This window comes from Suncus etruscus, chromosome 2 (assembly GCF_024139225.1).
Source record: "Suncus etruscus isolate mSunEtr1 chromosome 2, mSunEtr1.pri.cur, whole genome shotgun sequence".
In the NCBI taxonomy this organism is placed as follows: domain Eukaryota; kingdom Metazoa; phylum Chordata; class Mammalia; order Eulipotyphla; family Soricidae; genus Suncus; species Suncus etruscus.
This window is the reverse complement of record NC_064849.1, coordinates 71,142,041-71,169,495: the sequence shown is the minus strand read 5'-3', so window position 1 is coordinate 71,169,495 and position 27,455 is coordinate 71,142,041. Positions and strand designations below refer to the sequence as shown.

Here is a 27,455-nt window from a genome sequence, read left to right as displayed (position 1 = left end):
GTGGAACATTTTTTCATGTGTCTTTTGGCCATGCGTATTTCTTCTTTGTCAAAGTGTCTGTTCATTTCTTCTCCCCATTTTTTGATGGGGTTAGATGTTTTTTTCTTGTAAAGTTCTGTCAGTGCCTTGTATATTTTGGAGATTAGCCCCTTATCTGATGGGTATTGGGTGAATAGTTTCTCCCACTCAGTGGGTGGCTCTTGTATCCTGGGCACTATTTCCTTTGAGGTGCAGAAGCTTCTCAGCTTAATATATTCCCATCTGTTAATCTCTGCTTTCACTTGCTTGGAGAGTGCAGTTTCCTCCTTGAAGATGCCTGTAATGTCCTGTAGTGTTTTGCCTATGTGCTGTTCTATATATCTTATGGTTTTGGGGCTGATATCGAGGTCTTTAATCCATTTGGATTTTACCTTTGTACATGATGTTAGCTGGGGGTCTAAGTTTAATTTTTTGCAAGTGGCTATCCAGTTGTGCCAACACCACTTGTTGAAGAGGCTTTCCCTGCTCCATTTAGGATTTCCTGCTCCTTTATCAAAAATTAGATGGTTGTACGTCTGGGGAACATTTTCTGAGTATTCAAGCCTATTCCACTGATCTGAGGACCTATCCTTATTCCAATACCATGCTGTTTTGATAACTGTTGCTTTGTAGTACAGTTTAAAGTTGGGAAAAGTAATTCCTCCCATATTCTTTTTCCCAATGATTGCTTTAGCTATTCGAGGGTGTTTATTGTTCCAAATGAATTTCAAAAGTGTCTGATCCACTTCTTTGAAGAATGTCATGGGTATCTTTAGAGGGATGGCATTAAATCTGTATAATGCCTTGGGGAGTATTGACATTTTGATGATGTTAATCCTGCCAATCCATGAGCAGGGTATGTGTTTCCATTTCCGTGTGTCCTCTCTTATTTCTTGGAGCAGAGTTTTATAGTTTTCTTTGTATAGGTCCTTCACATATTTAGTCAAGTTGATTCCAAGATATTTGAGTTTGTGTGGTACTATTGTGAATGGGGTTATTTTCTTAATGTCCATTTCTTCTTTATTACTGTTGGTGTATAGAAAGGCCATTGATTTTTGTGTGTTAATTTTGTAGCCTGCCACCTTGCTATATGAGTCTATTGTTTCTAGAAGCTTTTTGATAGAGTCTTTAGGGTTTTCTAAGTAGAGTATCATGTCATCTGCAAACAGTGAGAGCTTGACTTCTTCCTTTCCTATCTGGATTCCCTTGATATCTTTTTCTTGCCTAATCGCTATAGCAAGTACTTCCAGTGCTATGTTGAATAGGAGTGGTGAGAGAGGACAGCCTTGTCTTGTGCCAGAATTTAGAGGGAAGGCTTTCAGTTTTTCTCCATTGAGGATAATATTTGCCACTGGCTTGTGGTAGATGGCCTTCACTATATTGAGAAAGGTTCCCTCCATTCCCATCTTGCTGAGAGTTTTGATCAAGAATGGGTGTTGGACCTTATCAAATGCTTTCTCTGCATCTATTGATATGATCATGTGGTTTTTATTTTTCTTGTTATTGATGTTGTGTATTATGTTGATAGATTTACGGATGTTAAACCAGCCTTGCATTCCTGGGATGAAACCTACTTGATCGTAGTGGATGATCTTCTTAATGAGGCATTGAATCCTATTTGCCAGGATTTTGTTGAGGATCTTTGCATCTGCATTCATCAGTGATATTGGTCTGTAATTTTCTTTTTTGGTAGCGTCTCTGTCTGGTTTAGGTATCAAGGTGATGTTGGCTTCATAAAAGCTATTTGGAAGTGTTTCTGTTTGTTCAATTTCATGAAAGAGTCTTGCCAAGATTGGCAGTAGTTCCTCTTGGAAAGTTTGATAGAATTCATTAGTGAATCCATCTGGACCTGGGCTTTTGTTTTTCGGCAGACATTTGATTACTGTTTTAATTTCATCAATGGTGATGGGGGTGTTTAGATATGCTACATCCTCTTCCTTCAACCGTGGAAGATTATAAGAGTCCAGGAATTTATCCATTTCTTCCAGGTTCTCATTTTTAGTGGCGTAGAGTTTTTCAAAGTAGTTTCTGATTACCCTTTGAATCTCTGTCATATCAGTAGTGATCTCTCCTTTTTCATTCCTGATACGAGTTATCAAGTTTCTCTCTCTCTCTTTCTTTGTTAGGTTTGCCAGTGGTCTATCAATCTTGTTTATTTTTTCAAAGAACCAACTTCTGCTTTCGTTGATCTTTCGGATTGTTTTTTGAGTTTCCACTTCGTTGATTTCTGCTCTCAGCTTTGTTATTTCCTTCTGTCTTCCTGTTCTTGGGTCCTTTTGTTGAGCATTTTCTAGTTCTATTAGCTGTGTCATTAAGCTACTCAGGTAAGCTCCTTCTTCCTTCCTGATGTGTGCTTGCAAAGCTATAAATTTTCCTCTCAGTACTGCTTTTGCTGTGTCCCATAAGTTCTGAGAGTTTGTGTCTTTATTGTCATTTGTTTCCAGGAACCTTTTTATTTCCTCCTTGATTTCATCTCGGACCCACTGGTTATTGAGCATGAGGCTGTTTAACTTCCAGGTGTTAAAGTGTTTCTTCTGAGTCCCTTTGGAGTTCACAAATAATTTCAGAGCCTTGTGGTCAGCGAAGGTAGTCTGCAAAATTTCTATCCTCTTGATCTTATGGAGGTATGTTTTATGTGCCAGCATGTAGTCTATCCTGGAGAATGTCCCATGTACATTGGAGAAGAATGTGTATCCAGGTTTCTGGGGATGGAGTGTCCTATATATATCCACTAGGCCTCTTTCTTCCATTTCTCTCCTCAGGTCTAGTATATTCTTGTTGGGTTTCAGTCTGGTTGACCTGTCCAGTGTTGACAAAGCCGTGTTTAGGTCCCCCACAATTATTGTGTTGTTGTTGATATTATTTTTCAGATTTGTCAGCAGTTGTATTAAATATTTTGCTGGCCCCTCATTCGGTGCATATATGTTTAGGAGAGTGAATTCTTCCTGCTCTACGTACCCCTTGATTAATATAAAATGTCCGTCTTTGTCCCTTACAACCTTCCTGAGTATAAAGTTTGCATTATCTGATATTAGTATGGCCACTCCAGCTTTTTTATGGGTGTTGTTTGCTTGGATAACTTTTCTCCAGCCTTTTATTTTGAGTCTATGTTTGTTCTGACTATTCAGGTGCGTTTCTTGTAGGCAGCAGAAGGGTGGATTGAGTTTTTTTGATCCATTTAGCCACTCTGTGTCTCTTAACTGGTGCATTTAGTCCATTGACTCAGTTGAGAGAAAAGAATTGTCCTGGGGATTTAACGCCATCTTTATTTCAAAATTTGGTGTGTCTTTTGGGTAGTCTTGTCTTAGATTAGGTCTTTCAGTTTTTCTCTTAAGAACTTGTTTTGAGTCTTGTGAAGTTTCTGAGCTGTTTTTTGTCTGTGAAACCATGTATTCTTCCATCAAACCGGAAAGTGAGTTTTGCTGGGTATAGTATTCTGGGTGAAGCATTCATTTCATTCAGCTCTTGTCACAATATCCCACCACTACTGCTTTCTGGCATTGAGCGTTTCTGGTGACAGGTCTGCTGTAAATCTCAGGGAAGCTTGCTTGAACATGATTTCCCCTTTTGATCTTGCTGTTTTCAGAATTCTGTCTCTATCTGTGGGATTTGTCATTGTGACTAGGATGTGTCTTGGGGTGGTTTTTCTGGGGTCTCTTTTGGTTGGTACTCTTCGGGCATGCAGGATTTGATCACATATATTCTTTAGCTCTGGAAGTTTCTCTTTAATGATGTTCTTGACCATTGATTCTTCCTGGAAATTTTCTTCCTGGGTCTCTGGGACTCCAATGATTCTTAAGTTGTTTCTGTTGATCTTATCATAGACTTCTATTTTCGTCTGTTCCCATTCTTTGACTAATTTTTCTATTGTCTGCTCATTTGCTTTAAGTTTTTTGTCCAATCTCTCCTGCTGTATGGAATTGTTATGTATCTCATCTTCCACAGCACCAAGTCTATTCTCAGCTTCTGATACCCTGTCCCAGAGCTTATCCATTTTGTCATTCACTTCGTTTACTGAGTTTTTCAGGCCTGTTAGTTGACATGTTATTTCAGTTTGGAGTTTTGTCATTTCTGCTCCATATTTTCTTGGTTCTTATTAGTGTTCTGTTCAACTTCGATCCATTGGTTTCTTGGAGTCTGTTTGAGCACCTTCCATATTGCTAGTCTAAAGTCCTTATCTGAAGGTTGATTAGTTGTTCAGCATCATTATCTGGTCCTCAGAATTGTCATTTTCATTCTCTATGTCTGATGCTGGGCCTGCGCTGTTTCCCCCATTGTCACATTTGTATTGTGGGGTTTTTCTACGTGTTGTAGTGTTATTCAATGTCTATATGATGTAGGGCAGCACACTCCTCTGGCTCCTCCCTTTCTGATGGGCTGACTTGCCTCTAATGGAGGGGAGTCCTCCGTTGGATGAAGCCTCACACTGGTGTCAAATCTTAGGCCCGAGCATGTAACAGAGAAGACAGTCCAGAGAGAAATGTTTGCTTCTGTGATATAGCGCACGTTCTTAGTGTGATTTTTTCCTTCTTGTTGCAATGGAGTTCTTTCCTTAGAAAGAGTGCACGGCCGCGTAGCAAAGCTGGAGCGGCCGTGCTCCTCTGAGCCTCTTTTTGCCACTCACTCGCAAGAGTTTCAACGCAAGAGGACAGTAGACAGACATAGACAGGTCACACTCACAGTCCTTTCACAGCTGATCCCCACTGGGCCGGTGTACTTTCCGCGGATTTTCCCCCGCCTGGTGTCACACACAGGGAGCCAGCTTTAGCAAAGGATAGCTGGTTTTTATATGCTCTGAAGTCCCCTCCCTGAAAATGGGCGTCTGGGCGAGCGAGGTTTCTGGAGGCTCTTTTTGCCCACATCCGCAAGAGTTTCACGCAAGAGGACAGTAGACAGACATAGACAGGTCACACTCACAGTCTTTCACAGCTGAGCCCCCACTGGGCCGGTGTACTTATCGCGGATTTTCCCCCGCCTGGTGTCACACACAGGGAGCCAGCTTTTGCAAAGGATAGCCGGTTTTTATGCTCTGAAGTCCCTCCCTGAAAATGGCGTCTGGCGAGTCGAGGTTTCTGGGAGGCTCTTTTTGCCCCACATCGCAAGAGTTTCACGCAAGAGGACAGTAGACAGACATAGACAGGTCACACTCACAGTCTTTCACAGCTGAGCCCCACTGGGCCGGTGTACTTTCGCGGATTTTCCCCGCCTGGTGTCACACACAGGGAGCCAGCTTTTGCCTATTGCCCTGTTTTCTATGTACCCCCCTAAATTCAAAACATCTCTGCCCACTCCCCCAAAGCAGCATTTTCAGTTCCTGCACCGCAGTGTGAAACTCTTGAAGTCACCCCAGCAAACTGCAGTTCCCCGCCCTGCAGGGGAAGGAAAGAACCACCCGACTGGGAATGCAGTGTAGCCAGACCCTGCATGCTCCGCATACCTATTTTCTATAGCTATATATGGGATTCCGAAAAAAATTCTCAGATGAAATATCCCCTCATAGAGTGACAAAAGTTTAAGAGGCCTTGGTCTATCTAGCACAGAGGGGGAAAAAAAAAAAACCAAGAATCCATTTTTCCCATGATCCCTGATTCCCAGTTAGCAATCCTGATATTCATACCCATTCATTCAATTGATCCAGTTCAGGCCATAAGACCACATCATTCACCAATGGGTAATTTTAGGTATTAATGGATTTTGTTTTAAATTTGAGTTTTTTTGAAACTATTGGGATTGACAAAGTCTTTATAGTTGGGTTTCAGGCATACAACAAATCAGGGGCCAATCCCATCAGTGTCCACCTCCCTCTAGCAATGTTCCCAAGTGCATCCCATTACTAAGATCCCCCCCTACCCCTACCCCCTCCGGCCTACGAGCCTAACAGTTCCATTTAAGTTTAGATTGTAAAAGTTTGGGTCTCTTGACTCTATTGTTATTGCCTTTGGCTTGGGATATTTAGTTTTCTCCTTTTTATAACACTACCAATGCACCTGAGACCACTTTGGCCCCTGGCCCTATTCCTTTCATATTTGTGTTCTCTTCATCCACGTCTGTTCTTTCCTTCTCCTAGCTATACTCTAGGGCCAATGGGTTTCAAAACAACTACCATTTAGACCATTGTGTTTCTTCATACAGTTATTCAAATATTAAATATAAGTGATATCATTCTGTATTTATCCTTCTTCTGGCTTACTTTATTTAAACTTTATGTAAATGAAAGATGCATACAAATAGTGAGCTTGTGTGTGTGTGTGTGTGTGTGTGTGTGTGTGTGACTGTGTAGGGTCAAGAAAATTTCTAAACAAGGTCAAGAAAATTTCTGAACAAGACAGATGCTTTTAGGAAACAAAGATGAGGAAGGGATGCTGTATAGTTCATGAATACTGGGTACAGCATCAAGAGCCCCTTAACAGTATTTTCCAAAATAAAAATCCAAGTGTTAAATACAGAATGAGTGACCTGAGATTTAACAACTAAACTCTAGCTTTAGAGGTAATATATAACAAGACTAATGTGACCTACAGGTTACCTGCCGAATGGCAACTAGAGAGTACACAGCCATTGGAATGACCTCTGTCCTTATCTTTTATTTTATTCTCAGTTTGAAGTGGGGCTTGGGGGTATTTGTTTTGGGAATAAAGGGACTAGAAATACATCACTGTCCAAAAAGAAAACATTTTTTTTCATCGAGGGATTTGAGACTTAACTAGCTGGAAGGAAAATATAATTTCATTTTGTTCTCATCGTTTCATTTGGAAAGTAACCTTAAAGATTCAAAGGACACAATGCCATGTGAGCACTTCCCTTGCTCTCAGTGGGGTTTGGCATGGGGTTTAGTTTTTCAAGCATATTCTGAAGTGTTTCTGAAACACATTTTGCCTTTAGCACCATCCTAACTATAAGTGCTTAAGCACTTAAAAAATTGTTTAAAATAGCATTGTAGGACTAGGAAGATAGTGCAGAGGACTAGAGAGCATGCTTTGCATGGGGGAGCCCCAAATTTGGTGCCCCACACTCTATTTCCTTGTTCTTACTGTCCAGTACCACTAAGAGTGACTCCTCAGTGCTAACCTGAGAACAGCACTGAAAACTAATTTGAATAATCCCTACCACCCCAAAATTTAATTTAATTAAAATTAAAATATAAGGTAATGTCCTTTATCCTTTGTTTCTAAAAATACCCCAAATCTTTCTTTACACAAAGTTGTTTTACTTTTAAGTTTTATTTGGAAGGCAAACAAGCTAAAATGCAGATGTTTATCTAAATTCCACTGCAAACAATATGAGAAATAATGACAAAATATTAAACAAAAGGCAGCTGAGTTCTTTCTCACTGGATCACCAAGAGCAGAGACATGAGTGAGAGGTGAAAGGTTATTCTTTCTTTCTTATCAGTACACACATGGGAATGTGATGAGAGCCAAGCAAAAGGATAGCACCTCAAGTATCATGAAATAAAGCCTAAAATGTTGGATTTCCCCCCTCCATTTTATGGGTCTTTACTTAGTTCTGACCTTGCCAAAAAGGGGTAATAAGTTCACCTCAGTGCAAAATGTTAACCAAAATGTCATTTGGACATTTGTTTTATGCTTTTTATTTTGGGGAGGCTATTTGTGTGGGGCACATTAAAGATGCTGCAGAGGCTTCCTGTCTAAGGGGATGAGAGTGGTGGGAATGGCAAAGGAAAGATGCCTTTAAGTACAGCAGGTATGTGACTAGCTATAGTTTTGCATGCAGCTCACCCATATCCCAAAAGATCCCCCCCAAGTCCCACCAGGAATGATCATAAACACAACACTAGGAGTAAAATTCAGAGAACCACAGGAGATGTCTCCAAAACACTTTTTAAAATTTCATTTACAAAGCTTTTCAAGTGACTTGCTTTTCAGCAAAACATGGCCAATATGGCCAGACCATAACCTTGGGGAAACTTTCTGCAGATCTACAATAAGGAAAGGGGGTTTTGACTTTCTGGAGGTGTTGTCAGAAAAACTTAGATCTTGCTAAAAAAAAAAAAAGCACTTTAGAACATTGTGGAGCACAGCAAAAGCACCCCAAAATGTCAACTGCTTCAACAGCGGCTGCTGCTCTGGTTCTGATGGTTTCTTCCAATTTCTCATCACGTTGCAGGTCTTGGGTATTTTTAACAGGCTGCAAGTTCTTTTTTTTTTTTTTTTTTAATTTCACTAATTGGAATGAAGCACAACATTTTTTATGTCACCAATGGAATGTGCCACTGGGGGCAATCTGCCCATAACTCAACTCTCGGAAATGTGTTTTGGCTGACACAGTGAATGTGCCAAGTGTGGCTGAAATTCAGATTCCTCAGAGCCTCTTCAGCACTGTTCCCCAGAAAAATCTGCAGCACCCCCCCACCCCAGAACGGAGCTCCATATTTGGGCATGCCAAGGTGTGAAGTGATGGCAGCCAAAATCAAAGTTAAAATGGTAGCTGTAGTTTCTGCACTGCAGCACTTGGATGGGTGGATCTGCCCTTGTGAACGTGACACATGCGGACGCATGTGTGTAGCAGCAGAGACAGACAGAGACAAAGAGCTCCACTTCCAAAAGAATTTTAAATAAGATGGAAACAATTCTAGATTCTGAAATTCTAGAAGTTAAGGATACTATCTGATGGGAGCTACTTTTTTAGCCCAACTATATTCTCTGAACACCCCTAAATGTTGACTGCAACCATTGTACTCTCTGTCGTTGTTCCTGGCCAGTCATTCCCTTCTTCATTTCGTGAGTAGTGATGACTTCTGTGCTATGCACTAATTATGCTAGAAAGAATGATGTATGGAATTCTTATTCCCTTCACTAAAACCAGAAAATTCTCCAAAGGACCTCCAGTAAATGCATCCCCTCAATCTTCCCCAAAATCCAAAAACATGGATGGAGGCACCTTCACTGAATGGTAGATAATGAGATGACAAAAAACTGAGGACCCCAACACTGAAAACATAGGATAAAGACTGCAACACATTCGAAATAGCCCCAAAACAGTCCCAATTCCAAATGTTGGTGGGGAGAGGGAGGCTTTTCCTGAAAGATTTAAGAGGGCTCAGCTTAATTCCTTCTTCATCTGACAGGCAAGGTGTGTCTTAGCTGTTGGGAATTTTCCTTCTGTGTGATACTCCCCAAAAAACAGGTAGCTCTTGAGTTGGGTGGTGTGTCGGGTGTGGTGGGGTGAGTCGGTGAGGCAAATAGCAGACTGCTAGCTAAGTGGAGGGAAATCTGGCCTGAGCAGTGAGCTGCAGCTCAAACAGGTTTATGCAAAAGGTGATTGTCTCTTTAAGATCCACTAAAAGTCTTTAAAGCCTTAGGAAGAAGCTTTCTTTTCCTGGTACAGCAATCTCAGAATTGAGGAAAAAAGGTGGTGGATGCTTTCTAAAGCTCGCAGATAACGCTGCTGAAGAATTCTATTTCATTCTTCTTCCCAATAACAGCACCCTGCCCTCCTCCTTTCTCCCAGCCCCCATCTCTCTCCCCAGCCCCATCTGACTTGCCAATTACTTGCTGCAGAAACCTCTCTCCATCTCTGACACCTCTACTGACATAACATTCCAGTCTTGGCAAGCAACTGCCAATTCTCCCTAGGAAATGATGCTAAATATTTCAGCACCAGTTCACAAGGAACCTTCCCACCTCTGCCCGCTGCCTGCAGCATCCACCATTGCTCCCAATCCAAATTGTAACTCTCTCCTTGGTGACCATCCTGGCTCCTGGACTAGGGAAAGGCCTTCTTCTAAGGGCCCCAGCTTACCTTGAGGCCCAGAAAAGAATCTGTGACTTTAAAAAAATAAAATAAAATAAAATAAAATAAATGGACAGAAGGCTGGGGGGGAAAATGACTGCTCAAGGCAGGGCTGCTGATTTCAGAGAGAGGTCACAGGGGCATGTCAAAGAACTAAACTCTTTTGGTTTTTAACGTTTTTCTGGCTTCAATTCTGCAGGCCATTTTCATACCTCCTAATGGGGAGTAAATACATCCCTGTATTTTTAAAAGGCATTAATTAAGTTTAGCTCTGACACCCAAGAGTAATGACTCCTGGTTTGAGTCCTGACCTCCAACCAGGGATTTGAGATGAGGCTAATGGCTGTTGCACAATGAGAAGCTGTGTCACATATCGGAGATAGGTCAAAAGATGATTGCTCCCTGCAGAAAACAAAAAAAAAAGAAATAGCCTTTCGAAGACACCGTCTCATATTAGCCTAGGCCCATATACTTCAGATCAGAGAGAAACTGTGTTGTAGCTCAAAGAAACCACATGGGGAGGGGATCACATTTGAAGCTAAAGTATTTGGCAATAGAACTACATTTCTGTAAGCCTTTATTTATGATTGCTGATAAATCTTGACCTGGAATTAATAAAAAAAAATGTGAGTATGTCCTAGTCAAGTTTTGAAAGCTCATTTGAACTGCCAACTTTGAATTGCTTTATCCTGTGGTTTTCCTCACATTTGTTATTTTCTATATGTCTAGCACAAAATGTTGAAACTTTGATTTAGAAAGCATTCCAGTTCACATTAACTCATTTATAAAATCCCATCGGGAAAAAATGGATTAAACCACACATGTGCATGTAATTACTTCTTTGTATCTAGTTCTACAATTAAGTGTATAGTCCTGCTGCAAAGGCAAGAACTTTCCCAACATAGAATATATTGGCAAAAATATGAATTGTAAATCCCTTTCTATTACAATTCTCTCTGAATCATATTTACCATTAATTAATGTTTTGAGTACAAGTACTTTAATATGTACTGATCAGCTAGTTAGAGGTGCTTTCTATAACACTTTTGCTTTTTGTTGCAAATATTTAGAATTTTTAAGCCTTTAAATGTGAAATCATATAGAATCAAATATTTGATTTTCTGAACTGTTTGTCGGTATAAAGTTTATTTAACCTGTTTTTTAAAGATATTTCCATACTGAATTCCTGAAATTTTTAAAACATTTTATTTTTCAAAAAGGGGGGGGGGACGGCAAGGTGGCGCTAGAGGTAAGGTGTCTGCCTTGCAAGCGCTAGCCAAGGAAGGACCTCGGTTCGATCCCCCGGTGTTCCATATGGTCCCCCCAAGCCAGGGGCAATTTCTGAGCGGTTAACCAGGAATAACCCTTGAGCATCAAATGGGTGTGGCCCAACAAACAAACAAAAACAATTTTATTTTATGTTTGTAAAAGTCAGGCAGCAGAGGGCCAGAGAGATAGTACTAAAAGTAGGGCATTTGCCTTACAAGAAGCTGACCCAGGTTTGATCCTGGCATCTTCTATGATTCTCCAAACACCAAGGAGTGATTTCTGAATACAAAGCTAGGAGTTACCCCTGAGAATTCCAGGGTGTGACTCAAACCTCTCCAAAAAAAAAAAAAAAAAAAAAACCACCAACAAACAAAACACAGAAATTTAGCAGAAAGTTCCTGTAAGTTCACCCATATGTGGCATATAAAGAAACAAAACAGAATGATATAGCAGTAGGGTATTTACCTTGCATGCATCTGATTCTGGATAGACTCAGGTTAGATCCTTGGAATCCCATATGGTCCCCTAAGCCTGCCAAGAACGATTTCTGAGTGCCGAGCCAGGAGTACCACCGGTGTGGCCCCCAAACCAAAAAAACATAAACAAACAATAAATAAGTAATTTTAAAAAGAACAGGGGGTGGACAATATCCAATAAAAACAAATTCATGGATCTGGCAAAAGAATCAAGTTGGCCAAGTAGGGTCCAGATATATGGGGGGAGTGGGGCATAGGAAGATCTGAGGACAGAGGAGGAAGGTTTTTGGTAGTTGTTGTTGGTGGTGGTGGTGGTGGTGATGGTGGTGAAATAATTTTGTGCATTAAAAATATAAACAATAATCAAACTATTGTAAACCATGTAATACCTGAGAAATAAACTAAAAAAAATAGTTTTTTAAGAGGACAGTAAAAGTGATAGTTTGAGGGAACTATCAACCTTTAGATAATAGGAAAGGTAAAACCCAATAGCCTGGTCCAATCAGTTTTACCATGTGAAATAGTTACTAATAGAAGCAAGATCATACTTTAAAGATGTTGCCTGACAGAACAAAATTCTAATTAAGATAGATAAATTGAGAGCCCTATATATGGTATGTAGAAGAATCTGTCCTTATTCCAAAAAAAGAATGTTAAGGTGGCCTCCATATTTGAAAAGCATTGCTGTGGTTCCAGTGTTGATTACTCATTGTTTTCAGGAACCTCTTTTGGGTTTCATCAGACACATGACCTTGAAGCACTCACTCTAGCACTCATTTTCCCAGTGTCCTACCCCTTTCAATTTCTGTGAAGAAAAATAATGAGAAAACCAATAAGGCCATCATATGGTTCTTGGCTCTCAGTCAGGAGATACTCAATAAGTCTTGGCCATTTACATTTACTTGATGATGATGATTGATGAATCGATTATTTTATCCAAATAAAATGGTGACTCATGAATCCTTCTAGTTGAGTTTTAGAGGGTGTGTGACACCACACACACACACACACACACACACACACACACACATTCATACACACTTTATATAGAAACTAGCCAGTTCCATCATAAAATCACACCTGTAGTATACAATTTGACAGTAGAGGAAAAAACTTCAAATAGAAACCAAGAAGCATAACTTAAAATCTATTTTTTCCTCATAGCTGTATCCATAAAATTTAGTTACCAATGCAAAACCATTCGACTTTCAAAATATTTTTCAATAGACTGTTCCCCTACATTAGAATTATAGAAGTGTTGTATTTATATGTTTATGTTTACAAATTCTATTGGCTTACAACATTATTTAAATGAGTAGCTTTCAACCTCTTTATAACTGTATACTTAAAAATGGAACTATTTCATGGAGTGCTGAGGCAGAAATAAGTTATTTTTAATAAAAATATCTTATCAAAGTATGCTCAATATTTAATAGTATCACTAGAGTATCCAGGCATAGTTAGTTAAGTGGCAATAACATTTTTGTTGACTGGCAAGAAAATTTCTGTGGACTGGTAGTTCACAGAATAAAATCTATAATTGTGTTCATTTTGTGGACTGGCAGTTCACAGAATTAAGACCTACAATTTATCTTATGAATTAAGATCCCTGATTTAATTAATTAATTTATGCAGATAGTAATATGTCTTTATTACTGGGATTTAAGATATTTGAGTCTTTTAGTATTTTAAAATAACCATCTGAGACAGTTTCTAAACTTGAAAAGTTTATTTTCAATATGATGCTTATTTTGTTGATTTGATTACACAACTACATTACTGTATTCTCTGGGGGAATAGTGGTATATTCTTGCTTTTAATCTAGGCCTTGGCAATCTAATAAAGTTCTCTAAGTAGATCCACCCACTGCCCATGTATCTAATTTGCCACAGCTAAAATGGGTTTTTCATGTTTTTCTATGGTTGAAGAAAGAAAGCAAAAGAATCCTATTTCATGGTCATTATGTAAATTCAAATTTTAGTGCCCATAAATTTCTATTGTAATAAATGGTTTGCATGTTACCTGTGGCTGCTTTTATGCTGTAATAGCAGAGTTAAGTGGTTGTAACATACGCCAGTGGCACAATGTTCCACAAAGCTGAAATTTTTACTAACTGACCATTTAGAGGAAAAGGCAAGCAGCTCCTGCTCTAATATAGCAAGATCCACTATTTAAAAAAAAAGAAAAGAAAGAAAGAAAGAAAGAAAGAAGGAAGGAAGGAAGGAAGGAAGGAAGGAAGGAAGGAAGGAAGGAAGGAAGGAAGGAAGAAAGAAAGAAAGAAAGAAAGAAAGAAAGAAAGAAAGAAAGAAAGAAAGAAAGAAAGAAAGAAAGAAAGAAAGAAAGAAAGAAAGAAAGAAAGAAAGAAAGAAAGAAAGAAAGAAAGAAAGAAAGAAAGAAAGAAAGAAAGAAAGAAAGAAAGAAAAAAAACACCTGTTCCAGCAACATGCAACTTAGAACCAGGTTTTATACCAAAAGTTCTTTTAAAAAGTCATCATTTGTGAGAACCACAAGGTTGCAGACCAAGTGAGAAGGACCCCCTGCTATTTATTGTTTGTTGGGAAAACCACTATCTCAGCAGGAAATGATCACTCTAGACAAGAACTTGGTGCTATAAGAAAGTAAAGTGAAATATATTGCAAACAATAGTGCCTAAAAGGAAAAGGGGGAAGGAGGAGAAGAGAGAGAGAGAGAGAGAGAGAGGGAGGGAGGGGGAGAGAGAGAGAGAGAGAGAGAGAGAGAGAGAGAGAGAGAGAGAGAGAGAGAGAGAGAGATAGGCTGGCTGAGGTGAGGTGAGGTGGCAGGGAAACAGGAGGTAAACTAGGGTAATTGGTGGTGGAAAATGTGATGAAGGGATGGGTGTTGGGATATCGTATAACCAATATCAAGAACCAAACTATCAAGAACTTCTTTTTTAACTCTGTATCTTATGGTGATTCAGTTAAAAGAGAAAATACAAACAACAACTGTTGCATTAAATAATTAACGATGGGGCTGGATGGTGGATGATGCCATCCAGCCCACATGGCTCTGCAACTCCATCCAGCCGGCCGGGTCCCAGGCCCAGGTGAAATCACTCACTCACACGCAGGCTTCAGGAAGAATCATCTTTATTCATGCCCTAGCCACCACAGGTGTGTGGCCTATGTCAACCTTTCAAGCACAGCATTATTTTGCTAGCCCTGCATCTTATCTCCTGTTAGCCATCTTCCCTTTGGGCTCCATGCGGCCCAAAGATCCAAAAGCCAGCCAAGAAACAAAAAGGCAAAGAGCCAAAAGCCCTGAATTCCCTTGGTCCATCCCTTATCTACCTATTTCCAAACCCCTCCCAGGAATGGGAGGGGCTTGCAGGTAAAGTTACGCCTACTATCCGGTTCCCAAGACCCCTCCCAGATATGGGTGGGTCTTAGGGTCTTTGCACCCAACTTCAGGGTTTTAGCTAGGTACACCAACAAACAACAACAACAACAACAAACAGAAACCTATTCCCTAGAACCTTAACCAGCCCAAAGGCATGATGAAGGCCTTAGAGATAAAAGACTCATCATAGGAGTTCAGAATTTCAAACCCCCCCCAAAAAAGAAAGAATTTCAAGTCTAGAGCAAGAATGGATCCCTGGGCTAAGGGGCACCTAGGAATGTTTGGAAAAGGGCTGCAATTAAAACACAAAAATGGATCATCAGAAATTCAGTATTTTTTCCCTAGGAAAGCTTGATTAAATTAGTCAAAAATTCAGTATGAATTTAGTTATGAAAAATATTTCTATAGGGCCCGGAGAAATAGCACAGCGGTGTTTGCCTTGCAAGCAGCCGATCCAGGGCCAAAGGTGGTTGGTTCGAATCCTGGTGTTCCATATAGTCCCCCATGCCTGCCAGGAGCTATTTCTAAGCAGACAGCCAGGAGTAACCCCTGAGCAACGCCCGGTGTGGCCCAAAAACCAAAAGAAAGGAAAAAAAAGAAAAATATTTCTATATAAGCACCACCCCAAAGTTAAGTCATTCTAGGTCCTTTCTCCTCATTTCCCAAACAAACATTTTACTTTATTCTTCTTCATCTCCTAAAATTCTTTCCTGAGATAGAAGGGAGCAGACAGCTTTGTGAAAAGTGAATTCTTCATTCTACTCTGAGTTGAGTGAACTGAATACATCAGGACTTTCAAGACTATTAAATGAGCATCTTCAGAAGGATTTAAGGAGCTTGCTGTGATCCCAGTTTAATCCTGGTCACCACACATGGTCCCCTGAAGTTTACCTGGGTTCACTTCTGAGTATAGATGCAGAAATAGCTCTTAAGCTTTGCCAGGTGTATCATTAACACACACACACACACACACACACCACACACACACAACCTAGGCCAGACATTTGGGATGCTACTATGAACAAGATACCCTCTCTGAAAAAACTGACTGCTTAAGTGGGAAGGTCAGCAGAGAAAGCAAATGATGTGGGTTGAGCATAATTAAACTCCCCCAGAGCTGTCCACAGATGACTGTATCAAATTCTCAACAGCAAGTAGGGAAATTCAAGTCCAGTCCCAGCTTTGCTTCTCTTTAGCTAATATTTTAATTAACTTTGGATTTAGGATATGGCTTCTAAGTCTACTCTTTAGCTAGATCTAATCACTCCCCCACCCACAAATTACAGACATAAATTGAATGTAAATATAGATGACACTAGAATTAGGTATTTCAGAGTTTGCCTAAGTGGAAAAGGCATTTTTTCCTATCTTTAAAGTCTTTAAAACCCATTTAAATTCATTTTTCCTATATGAAGCTTATTGATAAAAATATACTAGCTTTATTTTAAATGTACTTTTGTTTGAACAGTTTCCCCATAAACATCCTTTTATGTTACATAGTTAATATAGTCTTTTGTAATTTATATTTATAACCAGATTACTATGAAACATAGTGCTTATAATACATTTGAAATTGCAGAGCATTTACCATCATGGACATGCGATCTAAAAAAATACCTGCAATATATTTTTGTAACCACTATTATTTTTAACTTAATTATAATATACTATCCAATGAAGCAATTAGATATTTTATAAGCAGAAAACTCACAAACCAAAAAGGTACATAATACATAATTGTTGTCTTTTAAATTGTAGCTAAAAGAAAACTATACCTAGAAGAGCTTTATCTCACATGTCTTAAAGATTTATAGTTAATTAAAGAAAAACATGGGAAGGTAATTCCAAATGTGCTGCAATTTCATTCATTTAACAAAGAACCTATTTGACTGGTATAAGCTGTGGATATGAGAAAAAGCACAGAGGGTTTTTTGGTTTGTTTGAAAGAAATTACACCCACCCCTCATTTATTTAGATAAGAAATTCCTAAATAGGTGCCTCCCACATTTTCAAGTTTACTCAAGATCTCCAGGGATTAGCACCAGGCTCCCTATGGTTAGGTCCATACATCTTTAATTATATCTGCTTCCCAGATATGCATGAATCTCTGATTCTTTGCTGTCAGAACCAAAGTCCAAACCATCATTTCTATTTGACTAAACCTCAGAAACCACCAAACTCATCTCCTAATTTTTCTCTCCTGCTTCTGTGAAATTCAGGCTCTCCACACAGAGCCATCTGTGAGATTTGAATCAGAGCATGTGGATTTAGCTGCTTGCTTTCTTTCTATACTTCCTACTGCACTCCTTTGCCTGCATTCTTTGCCCACTCCCTTCCCTGCATACTGGTTGCAGTCACTGGTAACGTCTTTCCTTTCCCTTTTTCATTTGAGGCCTGACAGATAGCTTAAAGAGCTGGACCAAGCTCAGCATTGGTCCAAATTTAACCCCAACACCACATATTTCCATAACTATTACTGCGAATGACCCCAGAGCACTGAGCTCAGAATAGCACCTGACACAGCCAGGTATGGCCAAAGACAAACAAAAGAACAAGTTCTTTGAGAGAAAGCACCTGTTCTATCTTGTTCCCTGCTGAGTCCCCAGCACTTAGAACAACACCTGGATCATAGTAAGAATTTGGTCAATATTTATTAAACAAACCAACAAATAAATTTTTTAAGACAAACCTAAGTTAAACTCATTTCTTCCAAGCATCAAGATCTGTTTGGTCAAGATTACTCTCACCCAAAGTTCATACAAAGAACCTAAATCCTGATGAAAAGTGAAGACTTCCCATTTGTTTTTGCAAATAATGATAACACTTAACTCTTAAATAAAAATGCAAATGTATGTAAATGTTATCTTAAATCTCTTTACTTTTTGCATAAATTAGTTTAATAAGTCTGATTCAATCTGAGTACCTAAATCATATTATTATTCCTTTGTAAATATCCACAATTAAAAGCAGTTATTTTTTTTATTTATTATAAGAGTTCAACTCTCCTGAAAAACACCAAAAGATCAGGTCAAGAGAGTGACCTTAATATGCACTGGCTTCTTCTACATTCTTTTGAACTAATCAAATAATGTTAACCATATTGCCAAATCAAATGCTGTTGTTTTAAAAAAAATAAGAATTCAGGAAGCAGGACCAACTCCAAAGGATATATTAAATCCATTTTTAAATGTTTAGAATATTTCAACCTCATAAACATTTTGTCACATTCCTTGGATTGCTAAGAGGTAATTAAAGGGGTGGCCAAATTCTGTGTTCATTCGTTTATCTGCTCATCCATTTATTCACTTCATTATAAGGCACTGTTGAGCACTACAGAGCTCAGTGATAAATATTCTTTGGTAGAGATAGACGTATAGTTTCTGCTTTTGAGAAACAGAGTGTGGGAAAGGAAGGAAGAAAAGGGCAAGGCGAGCAAATGAATGTAGTGAGTAGATCTAAATATTCAAGAAATAAGTTATTTCGTTTTAAGGCTGGTTTTGAGTCTGCAAAGTTTTTGAGCTGTTGTTTATCTGTGAAGCTATGTATACATCCTTCAAACCTGAAAGTGAATTTTGCTGGGTGCAGTACTTGGCGAAGCATTTATTTCATTGAGTTTTGCCACTATATCCCACCACTGCCTTCTGGCCTTGAGTGTTTCTGGTGACAGGTCTGCTGTAAATTTCAAGGATGCTCCCTGGAATGTAATTTCCCTTTTCAATCTTTTTTTTTTTTTTTTTTTTTTTTTTTTTACTTTGGGCTTTAGGAATTTATTTTGGTGTGTATAGGACCCAGTAGGAATAGGGATAGTTGAGCCACACCCAGATCTTCTTTTTTTTTTTTTTTTTTGTGTGTTTTTCTTTTCTTTTTTTTTTATTTTTTTTTAATTTTTTTATTATTTTAATTATGACAACAAAGATGCAAAGAAAGAGGACAGGGTAAAGTTACAGTGGAAGCCCAATCACCCATAAACAGAATTCTCGGTAGTCCCATCGATGATATCCCAGCCTTGAACTTTCAGCCAAAGAACATTAAGAAAAACAAAACTGAACTCATGTACAATACAATTACTTTGTCCCTCAAATCCCCAGTTGTAGTACATACTATTTCTTAGCAGCACACAATATAATCTAAAGACATTAGACTTATGTAACTCCTTAAACATTGAGGGCAAAGTACATTTCTCTAGTTCCATGCACATGCTTACTAGTTTAAGTTAGCCTCAAAAGTTTTAGTGGGTTGTTCTTAAGGATTGGAGTCAAGGGAACATAGTAAAAAACGGTATTAAAGTGGCATTTGTTTGCATAGGCCCACCAAAACATAAGGGATCTGGAAAGGCAAATTATGGTCTAAATACAAGGAGACCCTACCCCTGAAGTTTCCTGGCAGAGGACTGACTCTAGGCTCCAGGCACACTAGTTTGTCCAATTCAAGTCATCCTCTGTAGTGGCAATACACCTCCATTCCTCACTTAGTCTCTGTTGTTGTTGGTATCATGCTTCTGTATTAAAGATCCTGGAGTCTGCATATCCCATATTGTAGTCAGGATGGTGCGGAGCATCCTCTCATTTCACCTCACACTTATGGGGCAATAGAGAGAACCATGTCCTGTAGAGCAGGTCATTGTTGTTGTCAAGTCTTCTCAGTGTAAACGGAAGTCTCTTTTTAGGAGGTCGATGTCAGACCCTTGGTAGAGTCTTTCCTGGTAGAGGACTGCTTCCAGCTGTTGCTATAAAAGACCTTGGATGTTTCGTAGATAGCTTGCCTGGTTCCGGCGTGAATGGAGGATGCCCATTCTTCTGAGGCCTGTGCCAGGTCATTATATCAATGTTCAGGGTGTAAGGTTCATTGTACTGAGATTTATTAGATAAGAACTTATCTGTATGTATGGTGTTTTCCCATTTTAATGTGTCTATGCAAACAAGGATCAATGCCATGAAGCGTTATTGGTGCATCTGGAGGCAATGGGAACAAGACCAGCAGTTTCCATGACATAGTTCAATCATAGGAATCAAACTGAGGGACAGTTCCACCAACAATCCTTACTGAACAGCTTACAAAGAAAGGACAAGATGAAAAGTGGATAGAAACATCATAGTAGAAGAATATATAGAGAGTTACATCAGTTAAAAAAAATACCCATAAAATATTCAAAAGATATATGTGTTCAATTTCTGTCCTTCTAAGTAGTTCTGGGATTTGATAGATCTACTGTATGTCTTTGGTCAGAGAATAGAACTGTGTGTTACTGAACTTAAGAAGAGTAAATCTGGGGTACTAATGGTCGGGAGGAGCACATGTGCCCTAGTGCCCCCGCGTGGTTTGCAAAATGTAGACTGGTATGAAATTGCCACTGACAGCCTAAGTATAGCTGAGCAGCTATCTGCCACCCCCCAGATCAATCTCCACCCCCTTAGCCAAACTCTGTAGCTAACCTAGGAGTGGGGAAAACCCAGGGTGCCCCATCAGCTCCTTCCAGAAACCCACCTGGAGATCCGGAGGAAAGGGGAGAGGGGGGTCGGGTGACCCATGTCCGAGCCCCCCTACCCTAGGCCAGGCTAAGGGGCCGCTGGCACATGCGGAGGCCTGCCAGCTGCCCGCCCGTGTTGGCTAAGAATCCTGCTCCAGGAAGGGAGAGAGACCCTCCCAAGCCCGAAGGACAGGGATTTAAGCCCCACCCTAGGCCAGGGTCCGGACCTGGCCAGGGAGTGGGGAAAACCCAGGGTGCCCCATCAGCTCCTTCCAGAAACCCACCTGGAGATCCGGAGGAAAGGGGGAGAGGGGGGTCGGGTGACCCATGTCCGAGCCCCCCTACCCTAGGCCGGGCTAAGGGGCCGCTGGCACATGCGGAGGCCTGCCAGCTGCCCGCCCGTGTTGGCTAAGAATCCTGCTCCAGGAAGGGAGAGAGACCCTCCCAAGCCCCTCCCTTTTCAATCTTGCTGCTTGCAGTATTCTATCTCTATCTGTGGGTTTCATCATGGTGACTAGGATGTGTCTTGGGGTGTTTCTCCTGGGGTCTTTTTTAGCTGGTACTCTTCGGGCATGCAGGATTTGGTCACATGTTTTCTTTAGCTCTGGTAGTTTCTCTGTGATGATGTTCTTTTTTTTTTTTTTTTTTTGGTTTTTGGGCCACACCCGTTTGACGCTCAGGGGTTACTCCTGGCTAAGTGCTCAGAAATCGCCCCAGGCTTGGGGGGACCATATGGGATGCCGGGGGATCGAACCGCGGTCCTGATCCTTGGCTAGCGCTTGCAAGGCAGACACCTTACCTCTAGCGCCACCTCGCAGGCCCCTGTGATGATGTTCTTGACCATTGATTCTTCCTGAAGATTTTCTTCTTGGGTCTCTGGGACTCCAATGATTCTAAAGTTGTTTCTGTTGAGCTTATCAAAGAGTTCTATTTTCATCTGCTCATATTCTTTGAGTAACTTTTCCATTGTCTGATCCTTTGAATTAAGGCTTTTTTCCAATTTCTTCTGCTGTGTAAAGTTGTTATGCATCTCATCTTCTAAAGCACTAATTCTATCCTCAGCTGCTTTTAACCTGTTGGAAAGCTCATCCATTGATGTTCTTCAATTCGTCTACTGAGTTTTTCAGACCTGTTATTTGACCTGATATTTCAGTTTGGAGTTTTCTGATTTCTATCTTCATATTCTCTTGATTTTTATTAGTGTTCTGATTTATACTTTCTTTGATTTCTGTGAGCAACCTCCATATTTCTTCTCTAAACTCCATTTCTGAAAGACTGCTTAGGTAGTTGGCCATTGTTGGGTCATCAGAGTTTCCATCTTCATTCTCTATGGTTGAAGTTGGTCTGCGTAGTCTCCCCATTGTCACACTTACGCTGTGGGTTTTTCTACGTGTTGTGGTGGTACTCATTGGCTAGGTGGAGTGCGGGCAGGGGGCTAGCAGAGTCAGCTTTATCTGCAACTCCGGCCCCCAAACACTCACCTCAGCCGAGGCAAGCCATCAGGGGATGAATGCCAGAGAAGATCAAAGTTCCCAGGTTGATGTAAGCCCGGGGAAGCCCCAAAATCGAAATAAGTTATTTCAAAATGAGAATCATGTACCATGAAGGTGTCCCCAGTGAGTGTAATGAAGAAAGTAAGTGGGGCAACATGGATTCTGAAAGAAATCACAAAGGGGCTCCTTGAAACAGTGACATTTCATTCCTCAACCTAAAAGATGAGACAGGAAGAAATCAAGCAAAACCTAAAATGGAGAGATAGAGATGGGGAGATGGTGCCAGGAAGAGGAGACAGATCAGGGATAAAGGGAGTACAGCACTTGACCCAGTGTCAGAACCAAAGGATTCTTTTCCCAATGGGCTTCATTCTAAAACATTAACTTCTCCTTCCTTTGGCCTTTGGCTAAAATTTTACACAGTCTTGACTGAAATTTCACATGGACCAAAACCTGTGGGGAATCTTGGGGAGGTATTTAAGTGGAAAGTGGTGGATTGTCATAGAAACTATATAACCTTTGAATATAATTCTATTTAATAGACAGTCTTGTTCATTATGTCAGCTCAGTATGGTTACACATTAACTATGCAGACTCAGTCAACTTCAGGGGTTTGGTTTGTCCTGAGTCTGTCCTTACTCTCTGTTCAAACATTCCAACTCATTATCAGAAGCCTTTAGAAAGTAAACACTCCTGGTTGTATGGATTGAATCAATAATTCTTCTCACTTACCAATAATGTTGACTTTGTGGGTCAGAATCAGAAGTCTGTTTATTATTGTCTATGTACTCAACCTATATATATTTAGGTCATCTGAAACCAACTTTAATTTTATTCCGAAAAAGCCAATGTCTACTAGCATCTCCCTGTCATAGAATGTTGAAATTAAGTCCTCCAAATTTTCAGAAAGTTGTTCTCATTGATTTTTTTTACCTTTTGAATATATCTTCATTGATCTTTATTAAACATTTTATCAAATATACCCTGAGAGAGTTGCCATGAAAGACAGATGGCTCCTGGAAAGCATCTGAAGAAATCAGAAAGCGCAGCTCAGCTTCATAATAGAACATGTGGACTGTTATGTTATTTGTTCACCCATGAACTAGAACAAAGGTCATCTCCAAAAAAGTCTACATTATCAGATTCAGTTAAGTGAATTAGTTCATCAATATGAATGTTGACTGTTTGGAATATTGTTGGGAGGGATGGGAGGGAAAGTTAGCACAATGTAATAGAGAATGCTTGGGCTACAGACTATCATAACAAATTATTGATTCCCAATTTGATCATTATTAATCATAAATCCATGAAACAAGATTTCCCCAAGTTCTTTAAAATTCCTATTTTCCCATGTATTAAACTAGGAATCAATATTGCTAGTAATCTTTTTTAAATTTTTTTTTTTTTTAATTTCTGGGCTATACTTAGCTAAAATCAGACTTATTCTTGGTGCAGTATTCAAGGATCACTTATGGCCATGCTCTGGAAATTATGTGAAGAGTTGAGAATTGAATCCAGGTTGGCCACTTGCAAAGCTAGTGCCCTATTTGCTGTATTGTTGCTCCAGACTTCTTATCAATATATGCAATACAAGTATGAAATAATTGTCCCCATTGTTGCTTTAAGAATAATTCCTAGTCTTCTGAAGAAACTGAGGACCTGACAGGAGCCCTGTCCTGTGCTTTTCTGTCTTTTCTGAATTCTTGAAGCTCTCCTCAGAGACCTGGGAAGCAAACCCCCCCAAAAACTGCATTCTGAAGCTATCCAGCGAGCTAGTGAGTGAGTAAGACATGGCTGACTGTGGGGATTGCCAGGTGAAATGCTGATTGCTTCACCTGCAGAGTCTCCGCCCTGCTATGTTTCTTCTGAGGAAACTGAGGACCTGAAGGGAGCCCTGCCCTGTGCTTCTCTATCTTTTCTGAATCCTTGAAGCTCTCCTCAGAGCCCTGGGAAGCGAACCCCCAAAAAACTTCATTCTGAAGCTACCCAGCGAGCTAGTGAGTGAGTAAGACATGGCTGACTGTGGGAATTGCCAGGTGAAGTGCTGATTGCTTCACCTCCGGAGTCTCCGCCCTGCTGTGCTTCTTCTGAGGAAACTGAAGGCCATGGAAGCGAACCCAAAAAAAAAACTGCATTCTGAAGCTACCCAGCGAGCAAGTGAGCAAGAAATGGCTGACTTTAACAAGCCCAGAAAGGGGAAGCTGCTGAACTCTGCTGGAACTCAGATGCCAGCACCCCTATCTGCCTGTCTTCTGTGCTGTGCTCCATTTTCGGCCTGATTTCATCCTGTGTGTGGCTCATTTGCGGACAGCTTGCCTTCCCTGGAGCCTTCCCTGGAGGTGAGTTTAGAAGCCCAGAAAGGGTGGAGCCAGAGGAGCACAGCCGCTCTGCTTCGCTTCCTGGCAGTGCACATCATTTTGCCAATGAATACAACCACAACACGTAGAAAAACCCACAATACAAGTGTGACAATGGGGAAACAATGCAGGCCAGCGCCAGACATAGAGAATGACGATGGCAACTCTGATGACTTGAACATGATCAACCAACTAGTCAGTCTCTCAGATAAGGAGTTTAGAGTCGCAATATGGAAGATGTTCAAAGAACTCAAAGAAAGTATGGAAGAGAACACTAATAAGATTCAAGAGAATATGAAGATAGAAATCAGAAAACTCCAAACTGAAATTTCAGGTCAAATAACAGGTCTGAAAAACTCAGTAGATGAATTCAAGAAAAACATGGTTGAGCTTTCCCATGGGTTAACAGCAGCTGAGGATAGAATTAGTACACTGGAAGATGAGATGAATAACAGTTCCATGCAGCAGAAGAAATTGGAAAAATCCTTAAAGCAAATGATCAAACAATGGAAAAATTACTCAAAGAATGGGAACAGATGAAAATAGAAGTCTATGATAAGCTCAACAGAAACAACTTAAGAATCATTGGAGTCCCAGAGACCCAGGAAGAAAATATCCAGGAAGAATCAATGGTCAAGAACATCATTAAAGAGAAACCACCAGAGCTAATGAATACATGTGATCAAATCCTGCATGCCTGAAGAATAATTCCTAGGGCCAGAGCAATAACGTAGGAAATTCGCTTTGCACATGCGGCCTACCTGGGTTAGATCTCTGGCATTCTATAAGGTCCCTCAAGCCTGTCAGGAGTAATTTCTGCACACAGAGCCAAGAGTAACTCCTGATAGCCCCTGAATATAGTCCAAAAACCACCATCACCACCAACAATAAAAAGAATGATTTCCCAAACATTATTTTTATAAAGCTCCTTATAAGAGAGATACATCATGAAAAATGCCCCCGAACTATTTTAATAGGAATATTCAATACTCAGGATGTTCTAATATTGAAATATAGTTTTTGATATATGATATAAACAAACTCTGACCTCAAGTGAATATACTTTAAAATCAATTTTCCTTACTCTAAGAATTTAATTCTGCCATCTTGTAAAAGTGATTGATATAGATATAAAAGTTAGCCCTGAACATAAATCAGAGTAAATTAGATACAAGTATAGTAAATGCTTTATTTTTCATCTGTTATTTATATCAGACTTTGAACAATTTTATTTTTTCCTGAGATAATTCTACAAAAAGTTTTTTTTAATTAAAAGGCATTCCAAAGCACTGCATTAAATTGGGCTTAAAATGAAAGTGTTTTTCTTCTGATGAGTCAGATTCACTAAGAATCACCTGCTGGGTGTGCCAAGTTCAATGCTAAGACTTTTTTTCAAGTTTATTATTTAATCCTTTCAAAATTTGTAAGATATATATATAAATATTCATAATATAAATGAGAACATGGAGATACAAAGAATTTCAGAAACTTACTAAAGGTAGAACAAATATTAACGGTGGTTTTATAACCTACATCAAAGGCTATCTCATGTTACATAACCACTTTTCACTATTTGTATGTGGCAAAAATAAAATTAAGCCAACCTAATATAAATATTAATTCATTCTTTTATTTTTATTTTGTGCATCTTCCTGATTAATAGCAGTATTGTTAGATATTTGATAGCATATTCTGTTGCTAAGCTCTCATGATAGATGAATCTGATAAAGTCCTTTGTCTTTTTACCATGTCTTCATCTTTCTTTCTCTCTCTCTCAGGTGTTCACACACACACACACACACACACACACACTTATTTTTTAAGCAAACTCACACTATAGTGTGTCTTTAGGTAACTGAATAAAAAAAATTTTTCATTTTCCTTCTCAGTTGACTTTTCTGCAAGCTCACTGATACCATCTTTATCTTTTGAGTAGTGGAGATTTGTTTAGAAGCCCTTTAGAAAATGAACCAGATTTTAAGGACATAGTTTCTTTGTGGGAGATAAAAAATTACATGTATAGCTTTCTTGATGCATTTACATCTCCCTTTCTTTTATTTCTTTCTCACATTGCTCTGACTTAAAATTTATTTCTCCTCAAAGAATTTGTTGTCACAAAAATTAATTACTTTGCTGCTAATAAAATTAGGATTTCAGAAAAACGGAAGCTTTGTAACATTATCCCTCCTTCTGGGAAACATACTTGTGCTCTCTAATGTGGAACTTAGGAGTTTTATAAATCCAGGACTTTGTTTAAATAGTTTAATGAGATTCTTATTTTATTCTTTTTGGTAATTATTTGTAGAATGTGCCACTCTTGGTGATTTAATTCCTAGAAAACTAATTAGTGTGCTATGGAATGATTTGTCTTTTGTTAATTTTCATTAACATTACATTTTGGGTTCGGTGGTGTATGTTGCATTGGGTCCCCTGTGGGCATATCTGGATGAAATGCATATTTAACTGTGTCCAATATAATGATTACTAATGAATAAGTCTAAAGGAAAAAGAGAGAAATATTTTGATAATACTTTCACTTAGATGGTTGAAATCTGAAATCTTATAAAGGAGTGGAAAATCAGATTTTACAAATAGCTATTTTTTATTTTTAGCTATCTTCTATTATTGAGAAATACTTTAGTGCTGTGTAAGCAAAGATCTATCAAGTAGGATGATAATGATGGTGCAAAAAGTGGTGGTAAGTAGTAACAAAATAATTATCAACATTTACTAAATATTTCAGTGGGTCTATCATCACAACAGTAGTTCAGACAGTAGCTCACTAATTACACAGATTAGCTTCATCTCACAAACAAAAGAACTTCAACTTGGAGGTTCAGTGAATTATCTAAAGTCAAATGGACAGCAAGAAACAGAGTGACATTTTAAATGTTCAGAAACAAGCTTTTAACCTTTGTGACTTGCACTTTTAGTCTTCATGAGCATAACCAATATTCTCACACTATTTTTATTTGTAAGTTTCAGTTGATGAAGATCTTGATTTTGGTTCTGCTTTTAGGGTCACATCCAGCTTACTCCTCTCTAGCTCTGCTCAGGAACCACTCCTAATGAGGTTCAAGGGACCATATTAGGATGCTGGGGATGGAATCCAGGTCACCCATGTGCTTACCAAGTGCCCTCCAAATTCTGGCTTCTGGTGGGGATCATGTTAAATAGGCTAAATCAGAGGGAAAAGAATAGATTCCAGCTGATCTGATACATCTGTAAAAAATAGAGCAACAAAACAAGGGAAAAATGTTTAAAA

The 27,455-nt window shown here is 39.4% G+C and overlaps 1 protein-coding gene across 1 annotated transcript in view; it reads left to right on the top strand.

The window, feature by feature from the left end:
• The window catches only part of CDH6 (cadherin 6), a 163,571-nt gene that overhangs the window by 18,648 nt on the left and 117,468 nt on the right, over positions 1 to 27,455 (top strand). The window lies entirely within an intron of this gene.